The following is a 13677-nucleotide window of genomic DNA, read 5'->3' on the forward strand; positions in this document are numbered from 1 at the left end:
GACGATTGACTTATCAGCAATAGTCACTGCAGCAGAGTTGGAAATTACATAATTGCCAGAAACTGTAGATATTTGACTTGGCAAGAACCTTAGGTTTATCTGATTTATTTTTGTAAGAATTGGGCCCCATGGATATTTAGAAATGTTTCATGAAAGAACAGTAGAATGTAAATGAAACAAGCAAAAATCCTCCTTTCAAAGGCTGCATTTAACTCCATCGTCACTGTTGTGATAACACAAATAAACCAAAGACAAACCTTTGGTGATGGTGTTGGGCAAAAGCACTACTCTAAATTAAAACATTATGAGCTACTAACATCTGGACAATTTCCTCCCTCTTCATAGTCATTCTCATCCATTTTCTGGGTGTTGTTTATCAGGGGGCAATGCAGAATGTGACACTGAGCCTCAGTACATATGCACAGTAACAAGGCCCACAAAACACACAGGGCCATATTCATGGGCTGGCATATCCTGACCTCTGTCTGCACTCTGTGAGGAGTCTGTCTATTGTTTACCAAGAGACAAGTGCTTTGCTAACCCCAAATTTTGTGCTCCTGCCTTTGTTTCTCCAGTGCCTGGCACAATGATTGATACAAAGTTCTCAATGAGCATTTTGCTATTGAATTAAAGCAAATGAAAAAGGTAGGCAGACTATGAAAAAATGAAATAACATAAAAGAAAGCAGTGAGGTAGAGTAATAAGAGACAGAACACAAAGACCTGGTTTCAAGTCCTAGTTCCAACATCAACTTGCTGTGTGACTTTAGATAACTTTTTCTTTCTAGGCCTCGGTTTCCTCATCTCATTTTGCATAAGTTCATCTTTTTTTTCTTTTTGAGACAGAGTCTCACTCTGTCACCCAGGTGGAGTGCAATGGCACGATCTCAGCTCACTGCAACCTCCGCCTCCCGGGTTCAAGCAATTCTCCTGCCTCAGCCTCCCAAGTAGCTGGGATTACAGGTGCCGGCCACCACGCCCGGCTAATTTTTTTGTATTTCTAGTAGAGATGGGGTTTCACCACATTGGCCAGGCTGGTCTTGAACTCCTGACCTCAGGTGACCTGCCTGCCTCGGCCTCCCAAAGTCCTGAGATTACAGGCATGAGTCACCATGCCCAGCCAAGTTCATTTTTTCTTGATAGTATCTGAAATATTATCTATTCAATTAGCCCATATAAAGTCTGTTGTCCCCCCAGAAATGTCACACTTCCTCCCCAATACAATAAACTACGTTTATATTCACCATTGCATTTACTTGATAAGTTCACTCATTTTGGTGATGTCCCTCTAGAGAATGTCACCTATTAGCTAACTTTTTGGCCGTGTGACCTCACAGCTCTGACGTCATCTTATTTCTGATGTGTACCATCACATAGCAAAATGAAATTTAAGTTTTAAAGTTAAACTAGCCAGAGTTTGGATTCTAGTTCCATAATTTTCTCAGAAAGTTATTTAGCTTTTCTGAAATGTGCATCTGAAAATGAGATTACTATTTCCTTCATCACTGAGTTGTTGTAAGGCTTAAATAAGATAAATACATAACGTAGCCATCTAGCACCTAGCAGGTTCTCAATATATGTCATAGCTTATAATCTATCTGTTGCCACACAGATCCTATTGCAGAAATGCATGTATATTCCCCTTCGTTCCTATCTCACAGCTTCCCAGCCTGAGATCAGGCTTTAAAATGAGTGAGTTAAACAGATCCTAGAGACAGAGAAGGTCATTCATTTCATCAGTTAGTCACCCATCCTTCATTCCTTCAAAAACATTTATTGAGGCCTGTGATAAAGTATCAAAGTAAAAAGTACAATTAAGGGTTTCATGATGTCACAGGAGAGCCAGACATATAAAATGACAACTAAAATGTGGTGGAATATGTTTGAAAATAGAGGAACACACATGATGTTATTGGAGGAGCATCCAAACCTGGTAACAGCTGCCAATAGTTTGGCAGCTATTTCAAAACTCTCTTGTCTGCATTAATGAAAGAGCTAGGGCAATACCCAGATCTCCCTCTTGAGGCTATCTTTTAAAGCAAGATATAAATTTAATAAAACATTGACTTCCTTCATAGAAATATATGAGCGGGATTTTAATTGAATAATTATTTCAGACACCTATGTATATACAAGAACTACATTAAAAATTTCTTTTAATGAAAATATATAGAACTTGTAGGCTTTTCATTACCATAAAAATGTTCTTGAACACAAATATTTCAGATAGCCACAAGATCTTCACAGTATATTCAAAGTAAATGTGAACACAGAAAAGTTGGGTTGGAATTGAAGGTACCAATATAAACCCATAGTTTTTAATGTCATAGACAGGCAGGTAGATAAAGAGGTATGGGAATAAGCGTGTGTGTGTGTGTGTGTGTGTGTGTGTGTGTGTATGTGTGTGTGTGTAAACCAGAGTTCCATCCACTGACAGGGCCTAGAAGCAAAAAGAACACTTAACACCTACACATCGACTTCTAAATACTATTGTTCACCAAAAAAACTAGAGCTGTGAAGAAATGGCTAATTTAAGGATGTGAGAGAAAAAGTACAAGATAAGTTTGGAAAATTTTGTTATTCTAGAAAGTAAGAAAGTGCTGAAAGAAACATGGGGACATTTCAAAAGCAAGGGAAACCACTTGACAGGGTTTCCAGTGGCCAAATCTGGGACAATTTGAGCATCTGCATAAATCACGAACTATACCTACTGAATAAATAAGAATCTATGAGTCCATACTTACAGAAATGAGTAAATGTGAGAGAATAGGAAGTACTTTACTGAAATAGAATACCATCTAATTAACATAAAAGGAATAATGGAGCTAGGAAATCATCAATGGAAGCTAAAACTACAGATGAAAGTTTGGTCAGGATTTACACATTTCATCACAATTGCGTATTACTTACACAGGGACAATTAGTAACTGAGAAACTTGGAGGGCACAAATTCAACCAAGTCACCAAATAATATTAGGACAACTTGACATTACCATTCGGAACAACACAACATCACTTCAGTGGCATTTCTGCCCCAAATCCATAACCTGAATCCAATAATAAGGAATTGTCAGAAAACCCCAAAGGAGGGACATACTACATAATATTTTGCTTATAATTTCCAAAAAGTCAAGGTCGGCTGGACACGGTGGCTCATACCTATAATTTCAGCACTTTGGGAGGCCGAGGTGGGCTGATCGCCTAAGCTCAGGAGTTCGAGAAAACATGGTGAAAATCCTCATCTTTACAAAAAATACAAAAATTAGCTGGACGTGGTGGCACATGCCTGTAGTCTCAGCTACTCGGGAGGCTGAGGTGGGAGGATCACCTGTGCCTGAAAGGTCAAGGCTGCAGTGAGCCATGATTGTGCCACTGCACTGCAGCATGGACTACAGAGTGAGACTCTGTCTCAAAAAAAGAAAAAAAAAAATCAAGGCTGAAGAAATATACCAGTGACAGAAGACTAAAAAGATGAAAACTAAATGCAACGTGTGATTCTGGATTTGATCCTAAACAGGGAAAATAATAACTTTAAAGAACCTTATATTGAAGCAGTTACCAAATGTGAATATAGACCATAGATTTGATAATAATATTACATCAATGTTAATTTTCAAGTTTGTGATAGCTACACTATGGTTATGTAAGAGAGCATCCTTGTTTAGTAAATGCACACTGAACTATTTATGAATAAAAGGGCACATTGACTACAATTTGTTCACAAACTAGAAAAAAGCATCTATGTAAGAGGAAGAAAGAAAAAAAGAGACAGAGAAATTAAGTGGAATAAAATATAAACAATTGGCAAATCTGAGTTAAACAAATCTAAGAATTCCTTTTTATAATTTAATTTCAAATTATCCTAAAATTCAACCCTGTATTATTTATTTATTGAATGAACATAATTCCTGTTGTCAGTTAATGGTCTAGTAGAGAGAAAGATATTTAAACAAACACATGAAACATCTTATCAGTAGAGATTTTTACCCTCAGCACAGTTGTGGCCTGAAATAAGAAGTGATTACCTCAGTTTGGGGAAGTCAGTGCACCTGGTGTTGAAGTTTGTATCAGAAGTGAGAAGGGCAGGAACTAGACAGTGAGCAGGAGGAGGGTGCAAATACAAGAAACATTACAGAAGATGAATCAGCAGAACTCAGTGACCAAATAAACAGTTTCATGGTGGAGCCAGGAGAGGCTTTGCATGCCTCTCCAGTCCTGCTCAGGTAACAGAGCTCGCTGGAATAAGAAACAGAGGACAAAGAAAAAATTTTGGAGGTAGATAGTAAGTCCAGTTTCGGACATGTCAAGTTGTAGGTATTCCTGGGTCATCAGGGCAGCACTCATATCTATATTTACTTAGAATATCCTCTGCCAAGCTCTAAAGGGGACTAATCAATTACTGAATGTGTCTTGGCTGAAAGTTGGAAAAATTCAAATAGGCATAGTCTCATTAGAGCCCAGGGTTGATGGAGATAGGATTGGGAGTCTGATTTTATGGTCCTAGAAAGTGCCTCCTCAAACCCTTGTCTACCCTATGACACAGAAAGTCTTTCTAATTGGGAACACATGATTTTTTACTCATTCTTTTATTCATTCAGGAAACATTTTGTTGAAACACTGTATTAAACACTGGGGATGCAGAGATGAATAATGCATAGGCTCTGTCCTTGAAAGGCGTTCACAGATTAGTGGAAAAGAAAAACATAAGAACAAGTAATTATAACTTGGCAGGCCTGGGGCTTAGGACAGAGAATGCACAGGGTGCCACGGAAGGGCCCATGGTAAGACGCTAGACATGCAATGCAGCTGTGTGTCTGATTTTTACTGGTATTAAGGAAGTCAAGCCAAAAGATGCTAGAGAGAAACAGGATGTGACAGGGAGGAAAATGCAGCAATCTGTGATTAATTTGGGATCTTTCCTGAACTAGTGATTGGGAGGATGGTGGTCCTGGCCACAGAAACAGAAACATAGGAGTAAAAGCAAGCTTTTTAAAATTTTACTGGACAGGAAGAAGTGGGAAGCCAAAGGAACTAAGTGGAAAAGAAAACAAAGGTCATCGATGCCAAAGCCAAACGTTAAAAAACTGAAAAATGTCACTAGAGTGAATTCTATCCATTTTCATCACCAAAAATACAGAATCCAAGCTGGTCCAGACTTGGGACTCTACTCTGAGCTGTGCTGCACTGAGGACATTGCTGACCTACATTTTGCAACAATATCGGGGGTTGGGGGACCTCTAGGAACAAGCTGCTCACTCCTCAAATATAATAGCAAACACACATATTTTCTCACCACTGATGGGGCTTTTGCCAGGAAATCACACAGACCCAAAACAAAAAACAGGCCAAAGGAAAACAAACAGACAAGACACACAGTCTGTCACCCATGGGGCGCTGGGGTTCAGGGCAGGGCCCTCCCTAGGTGGTCACAGGGTCCAGATAAAACCCTACCCAGAATGCCTGAAATATGTTTATGCAGGTGAACCGGGAAGCAGGGAAACTGGGAAGACGATGGTTACTGAGTGCCTGTCCTGTGCCAGGCATTGTGCTTGATCCTTCACATTCCTCATTTCCTTTCTCTCTATGAAGTCACTATTATTATCATTCCTATTTTACAAATGAGGAAATGGGCTGTGAGGCTAAGCAACTCTCAGAGACACATAGGAAGTGGCAGCACTAATATGAAAAGCCACATCTGCAGAGTATGAAGATGTTTCTTTTCTTGGCAACATGTTGCCTGTCTCAAAGAGGTGAGCATGCCACTTGGGAGCTCCTGGTGCCTGAAAGCTCCTACAAGGACCACCCCCACACAAGAAATCCCTTGGTAACAATGCAGGCAAGGTGTGATTAACTATGTGTACGTGCAGATGCCTTGAGCCTATTTGTTTGATTATTTTCCTTTCTTAAAAGCTACCTAATAGAGAAAGTCTCCTCATCCCCTCAGTCCCTTTCAGATCATAGGTTCTCCTAGCAAACTGATAAACTCCTGAAGAACCTAGGCCAGAAGTTATTTTCCTGCGTTGTTCTACTTAAGGCCTGGCCCTGGACAGCAGAAGCATTAGGACATCATACAGAACCAGTCAACACAAAGACAGCTTCTGTGAGATCCAAGACATGATCGCCTAAACACACCACGATTCCAGGTGCAGCAGCTTAAGTGCCTATGTAAGTCCTACTTAGCACCTGTTCATCTGGCTGGCGTGGAGCAGGAAACTGGATTATTTTCCCTCTTTTGGATGAGGCATAGCACACTGATTAATGATGTGAGGGAGAATGAACCAAAGACAGGAGTTCTGCACACAAATGTCTTTCAGGAAAGCTATCACAGGCATGGGGAAAGAAAGGTGAGCATTGTAAGGAGGGGGTGGCAGACAGCATTTGGTTCATTAGGGTTTGGTTAATGCTGGTGAGTGTCGAACATTCCAATTCATGGCTGTTACTAATGGGAGAAAGGGGTTATTTGTTAATTTTACTTACTAAAGTGAGTGTTGAAGGCAGGATGGAGGGGAAAAGGTGAACATGCACCATTTTGGCTAAGCCTAATAAAACGTGGAAAAAATTCCTCATGATTTTCTTAAAAAGAGTCAGACATCGATTGTGCACTGGCACAAGCTCCCTTACCTTTATGAGGAAGTGGTCATCAATTTCCACTTAGCCTGCCCAGTTTTCAAGTCCTTTGGCCATCTTCCAAGTGACCTATTTCTTTGCTCATCATGCAGATTTTTGGTGGGATGTGTTATAAAGAACTTCCTGTGAACTTCCTATGTGCTTTTCTTTGCAGGACCACATTCACGTTTCACAAAAAAATTGTAAGATGTGCACAGGCATTTAATTCCTATTTTACAGATGAGAAGATTGAACTTCAGAGCCCTAATCTATGCAAGTAAGTGGAACTTTTATTTTTCAAGACCTTATATTTTATAGAGCATCTTTACATTTGAGACTACCTTCCCCAGGATATTTTTAAAAATTCTTTTCTTAAAGTACAAGTGTTTTTTACTTTTTAAAAATTTTTTCCCAATCCATCAAAGGCGTTCTATCTAGTGTCCATGGACAGAGTTCTCTGGTGCTCTGACTCCATAGTAACCCTTGAATCATGTGGATGGTCAAGATGGACTGATTCAAGAACTATGAACTTCAAAGAAAACTTTTTTCTTCGCTGATGACTTCTGAGAGACATGCTCACCTCTCTGGATAACATTCCCGGAACTTGTATTTTTCAGCTTTGACCTACATGAATGGAATGTTGATGTAACTGCCATCTGGGAAGAGGCCAGTAGATACACACTGACCTCTAGTCGATATTTTGGACAAGGAATTTTCACTTACCAGCGTTTGGCAAGGGTATTCTGCATATGCACCATGAGCAGGGCCAAGCTCATGAGAAGCTGCTCCTTTATCATGATCTGAGACCTGTAGAGACTTTTAGAGTGACAGGGTTTGGCTGTGTCCCCATCCAAATTTCATGTTGAACTGTAGCTCCCACAATTCCCACGTCTTGTGGGAGGGACCCGGCGGGAGATAATTGAATCATGGAGGTGGTTTCCACATACTGTTCTCCTGGTAATGAATAAGTCTCACAAGATGTGATAGTTTTATAAAGCGCTTCCCCTTTCACTTGGCTTTCATTCTCTCTTGCCTGCCACCATGTAAGAAGTGCCTTTTGCCTTCTGCCATGATTGTGAGGCCTCCCCAGCCACATGGAACAGTGAGTCCATTAAGCCTCTTTTTCTTTGTAAATTGCCCAGTCTTGGGACTGTCTCATCAGCAGCATGAAAATAGGCTAATACATAGAGATACAGTCTCATTGGATGAAGCTCATACTTAGAAACTATAATGACTTTACTTATCCAATTTTTTGACTATCCAATTAATTACATAGGATTCCAGATTGGCCTATTGTTAAGACAGGTATAAAAGGCCAGGCCACTGTAGAAGAGAAAGTATGATTAAACAACTGTCACTTCGCAACTTCAGGCAAGTTGTTTCACTCTACACTGCTTGGTGATTAAAAAGTACTAAACAGTATAAAATGCAATGTGTCTAGCATGTACTCAAAAATATTATTTCTTATTGTCCTTATTTTCTTAACATGAAGATTTCAAGCCACCCCATGGAAGCAGCATTCCAAGAAGATAGCCTTGGAAAGCACTGCAAGCCTTGGGAGCCCTGGGCTCAAGGACTCACATAATGTTATTTTCTCTGCATTATATTAGTTAAAGCATATCACAAGACAGAGCCAAATTCAAAAGATGGGAAATAGAATCCAGCTCCCGATGGGAACAGCTTCAAATTATTGTTCATTACTCAACTCACCATAGACCCTAACCACAAACCAGTACTTTGGGTCAAACACATTATATGTGCTACCCATTTATTTCTTCCTAAAAACCCTCCAACTAGGTATAACACCCATTTCATAGACATAAAATAAAAAGATTTATTGAAGTTAAGTAACTAGCCTGTTGTTAAGCAAGTGGTCAGTAACAGAGTTGGTTTTAAAACTCAAATTTATTTGACCCCAAAACCAATACTGTTACTTTAGTATATGTAGAGACCAACCATGAAATACACTTCCATTTCTACAGAAAAGAACTAAGAAAGATATGCCACTTTATCCTTGTACTTAATTTTAGGACTATCCCAATGAAGACATCTTGAGTTTGTAAACTTTCTCTGAGGTGTCCATGTGCTCCTACATCTGTTCCATGCCCACATCAACAATCACAGATCTCAGAAAGGTGCAGGAGAAAGTACACAACTCCTCCAAAAATATCCACACACGCACATCCAGGGGACTTAGTGACAGGCTCTAACACATCCATACATGTTACATTTCCTAGTCTATACTTTTAAAAACAGAATATATCTTCAAATCAAGTGCCCATACTAGCCCCAGATAGTCCATATGCACTGAAACAGATAATGGTGGTCACCAATTTGCAAGCCTGGGTTTTATTTATTTAGTTGCCTATTTTGAGGATTCACTTAGGCAAAGTCAATTAAATGAGTGTGGAGGACAAAATTCTAAGATGATCCCTCCAAAGACCCTCACCTTTGTATAATTCCCTGCCCTGGGAATACAATGGGGCATCACTCCCATGATTATGTTATACATGGCAAGAAAGATTTTGTAGATATAATTGAGCTTACTCATTAGTTGGTTTTGAGTTAATAAAAAAGAGATCATCCCAGTGGGCATAACCTAATTATCTGAGCCCTTTAAAAGGAATTTTTTTCTGACGGATAGGATTCAGCACAAGGAAGATTCTCCACTAATGAGATAGAGGGGGCCATAGAGCAAGGGCCTGAGAGTGGCCTCTAGGAGCTGAGGGTGATTCTCTGGTTGACATCCAGCAACTTGGACTTCCGTCCTACAACTAGAAGAAACTGAATTCTGCCAACAACCCATATGAGACTGGAAGTAGATTCTTCCCCAGAGCCTCCAGGTAACAGCTCAACATGGCTGACACCTTGATTTTACCTTTAACAGATTCTAAGCAAAGAACCCAGGTGAGCTTCCCCAGACTTTTAACCTAACAGAACTGTGTGATAATAAATGCACATTATTTTAAGCCAGTAAGTTAGTAGTAATTTGTTACATGGCCATGCAAAATTAATACAGCAAGCTGATCTAAGTGACAGGTGGAGATGATAAGAAAATGTGACCCTTTCCCCTTCTCCACAGCCTTTCTGTGAGCCTCAGGAATTATGCACCTATGCTGACTAATCTTAGGCCTGATATTTCCAAAACTATCCACCCCGTGACCTAGATTGAGTCCAGTGCTAATCATGTTAAATTTTCTAAGACAGTCTTGATTTGAAATATCACATTAGCCCACATATTATTAAAATCTGAAAGTGTAGTTACTGCTGCCATGGAGTATCTAGTTATTGGTTATAGGATCACAGCAATGATTTTTTTCAAAATTTTATATTCATAATTCACTAAAATATAATGATAACACCTATCTATTATTGCCAGGCACCTTATTATACTGTCAATAACCCTCACAGCCTGCATGAGAAGTAGATGTAACTTTTCCAATTTCGATGGCAACAAAACTGAAGTTTGGATGGAGTAAGTGATCCAAACATACAGACTAGATAAGGTAAGATTTAAACCTAGGTCAGTCCTCTCCAAAGTTCAGAACTCTACTGGGTAGTGACGCATTGATCTGTAAAATGGGTTATGAAGAAAGTAAATTAATGATTACTCAGGGCTGGGCAGGGGATGGGAAGATAGGGGTTGTATCTAGAAGATACTGAATTTATTTTGGGGATGTTGAAAATATGCTACAATTCATCTGTGTTTATAGTTGCATGACTACAAATATTTTAAGAACCATTGAATTGTACACTTTAAATGGGTGACTCGTATGGTGTGTTAATTATATCTCAATAAACCAGGATTTTTTAAGGCAGTGAAAGTGTTTTGTTGGGGAAATCTAGATATATGAGGCTTGCAAAGGAGGCAAGGAATGGGAGAAAGACTCGGTCATGGAGTCTTGGATATCATACTAATTTGTTTCTTGGGGGAAAAAAGGGTTCTCCACAAAGGGTTTTAAATAAGGGAGTGAAAGAATCTATTAGTGTTTTAGAAAGATCTCTTTAGTGGCTATATAACGATGGATTTGAGAAGGACACAATAGTACAGTTGAGGAGATTGGTGAGGAGACTCTTGCATAGCTCACTGGAAAAGATGAAGACTTGGCAAAAGCTAATGGAATGCAAGGGTGCCTGGTGTTTGAGAGACACTGCTGAGAAAAAAGACATGCAACTTGTAAGAACCTCAGATAAGGGAGAGAAAGGAATGTAAGACTGCGGTTTCTACCTTGGGAGTTCAGCTTCTTGAGCAGGTGCCGCCTCCCCTTTGTGGAATCTGGGAAACTGGACCCAAGGCAATGTGGGGAGAGGGAGGAAAGAAGGTAGGTACCTTAGAAATTCTACTGAGAGCCTAGGGCTCAGCCCTCCAGTCAAACACAAATGATACTGATACCTGGGTCTTACATTCAGAGATTCTAATTAAACTTGTCTGTGATTGTGACCTGGAAAGATCCGAGGCACTGGGATTTTTAAAAGCTCTCAGGTAATTGTAATGTGCAGCCAAGGATGTGAACCTACAACTTGGACAGTTCCTTTCCAGCTGAGGCAGCCAGAAAAGGACACAGCTGTTGCTGGTGAACTGCTTACAGTCCAACCAATCAGACAGGGCCCTATTGAAAAAAGGTGAGGCTTTGTCTTGAGCATTGGAGTCTGACAGGCCCATTCTAGAGACTGTTTCACTAATGATAGTCTTTACTACAAGAAATGATATTTAAGATGGTAGAGGATTATTTGATGTTGTTCACATGAAGTCGATGGACCAGCTAGAGCTTACCTGTGAGTATGAAGAATTCCTAATTACTATGGGCTTAGTGATTATCAAAGTGTGGTGCTCAGTCCAGCAGTATCAGCTTTATCTGGGAACATGTTACACATTTAGGTTTTGGGCCCTATCCAAGTCTACTGAATCAGAAATTCTGGGTGGAAAGGCCCAAAAATTTGTGTGTATGTGTTTTTTAAAAAATTCATTAAACTTTTTAAAATTTTTGAAATAATTGTAGATTCATAGGCAGTTGCAAAAAAAAAATACCGAATGATCCCATTACCCTTTGCCCAATTTAGACATCCTACAAAACTATAGTACAATATCACAGCCCAGGTGTTGACACTGATACAACCAAATAAAAAATACAGACTTTCCATCACCACAGAGATCTCTCATGTTGCCCTTTTCTAGTTACACCCACTTAACTTCACCCACCTCGTCATGCTGGCAACCACTGACCTCTTCTCCATTCTATAATTGTTGTCATTTCAAGAATGTTATACAAATGAAATCATATAGTATATAACTCTTGGGGACTGGCTCTTTTTTTTACCCAGCATAATTCTCTGTGGAGTCATTCAGATTATTGTGTGTATCAATAGTTTGTTTCTCTGCATTGCTGAGTAGTGTTCCATGGTATGAATGTGCCACAGTTTAACCATTCTCCTGTTGCAAAGTCACTTTAACAACCTCTCAGAGTAATGCACTGATGCACTCTCAGGCTTGAGAACCCCTGATCTCTAGAAAAAAAAGCTTTAACGGACAGGAAAGAAATACAGCACTCTTCTGGGTTTTCTTCCCATGCACTAACTTCATGGTCCTCCTCAAAGGCATAGGGAAATGACTTTTTAAAATTTCCACCATGGCCGGGTGCGGTGGCTCATGCCTGTAATCCCAGTAATTTGGATGGCTGAGGCAGGTGGATCACCTGAGGTCAGAAGTTAGAGACCAGCCTGACCAACATGGTGAAACCCCATCTCTATCAGAAATACAAAAATTAGCCAGGCATGGTGGTACATGCCTGAAATCCCAGCTACTTGGGAGGCTGAGGCAGGAGAATCACTTAAACCTGGGAAGTGGAGGTTGCAGTGAGCTGAGATCATGCCATTGCACTCCAGCCTGAGTGACAGTGCAAGACTCTGTCTCAAAAAAAAAAAAAAATTCCACCACTACTGTTACCGTAATATACTGTATCCTGCTTATCACTGTTAAGTAAATGCATTACTTAAAAGATTCATGTATTTATTCAACAAATATTTATGGAAGTACCTCCTAGTAACTATTCTAGGCAAGAAGAAAGCAGCAGTAGAAAAGATGTATAGGTCGCTTCTCACAAGCAGCTTTCGCTCCAGCGGGACCAGAAAAGACAATAAGCAAATAAACTCTTGTGAAACAAAGTCAGGTTGAAATAAATGTTATGATTGAAAATAAAGTGACGTAAGGGTTAAAAGATGAAGGAAATGAGGTATCATTTTTAGTAAGAGAAGTCCTCTCTGAGGAGACTGCTTGAGAGCAGAGTTAAAAAAATAAGGAATTAAGGCACATGAATATATGGGCCGCTGCAGCAGATGGAGCAGCAAATTTAAAAGTCTTGCGACAAGAACATGCTTAACCCATTATATGGTTTGGATATTTGTCCCTTCCAAATCTTATGTTAAAAGATGACTCCCAATGTTGGAGGTGAGGCCTAGTGTGAGGTGTTTGGGTCATGAAGGTCAATCCCTAACGGATGGCTTTGTACCTTCCCATGGTAATGAGTTACGAGGATATCTGACTGTTCAAAAGAATCTGGGACCTCCTCCCTTCTCTCTTGCTCCTGCTCTTGTCGTGTTACACATTTGCTCCTTGTTTGCCTTCTGTCATGATTGGGAAGCTTCCTGAGGCCTCGCCAGAAGCACATGCCAGGACTATGCTTCCTGTATAGTCTGCAGAACTGTGAGTCGCATAAACCTCTGACTCAGGTCAGTTCATGCTTTTGCCTAGGCTTCCAGACTGTGGAGGAAGGGACTCCAGCCCACAGCCCTAGATTTGGGATGTCAGGCTTCCCTAAGTGAAGTCCTACCCATGAAACCTATAACAGAAGCCTCTGCTCTCTCCCTCGAAGGAGTGCTAAGAAGCCATAATGAGTTTATAATCCTGAATAGTGGAAATAAAACACCTTATTACAATGAGATGAAATTCACATTAGCTGCTCTGGCCCCAAACATAGCATACTAAGAAAATAATGATGCTCTTGGTACTTAGGGGTGTGATTTTAATAGAAAAGGTAAGGTTATCTGAAGTTACTCTGAAACGTATAGCACTTAC

This window comes from Pan troglodytes, chromosome 12 (genome assembly GCF_028858775.2).
Source record: "Pan troglodytes isolate AG18354 chromosome 12, NHGRI_mPanTro3-v2.0_pri, whole genome shotgun sequence".
Lineage (NCBI taxonomy): Eukaryota > Metazoa > Chordata > Mammalia > Primates > Hominidae > Pan > Pan troglodytes.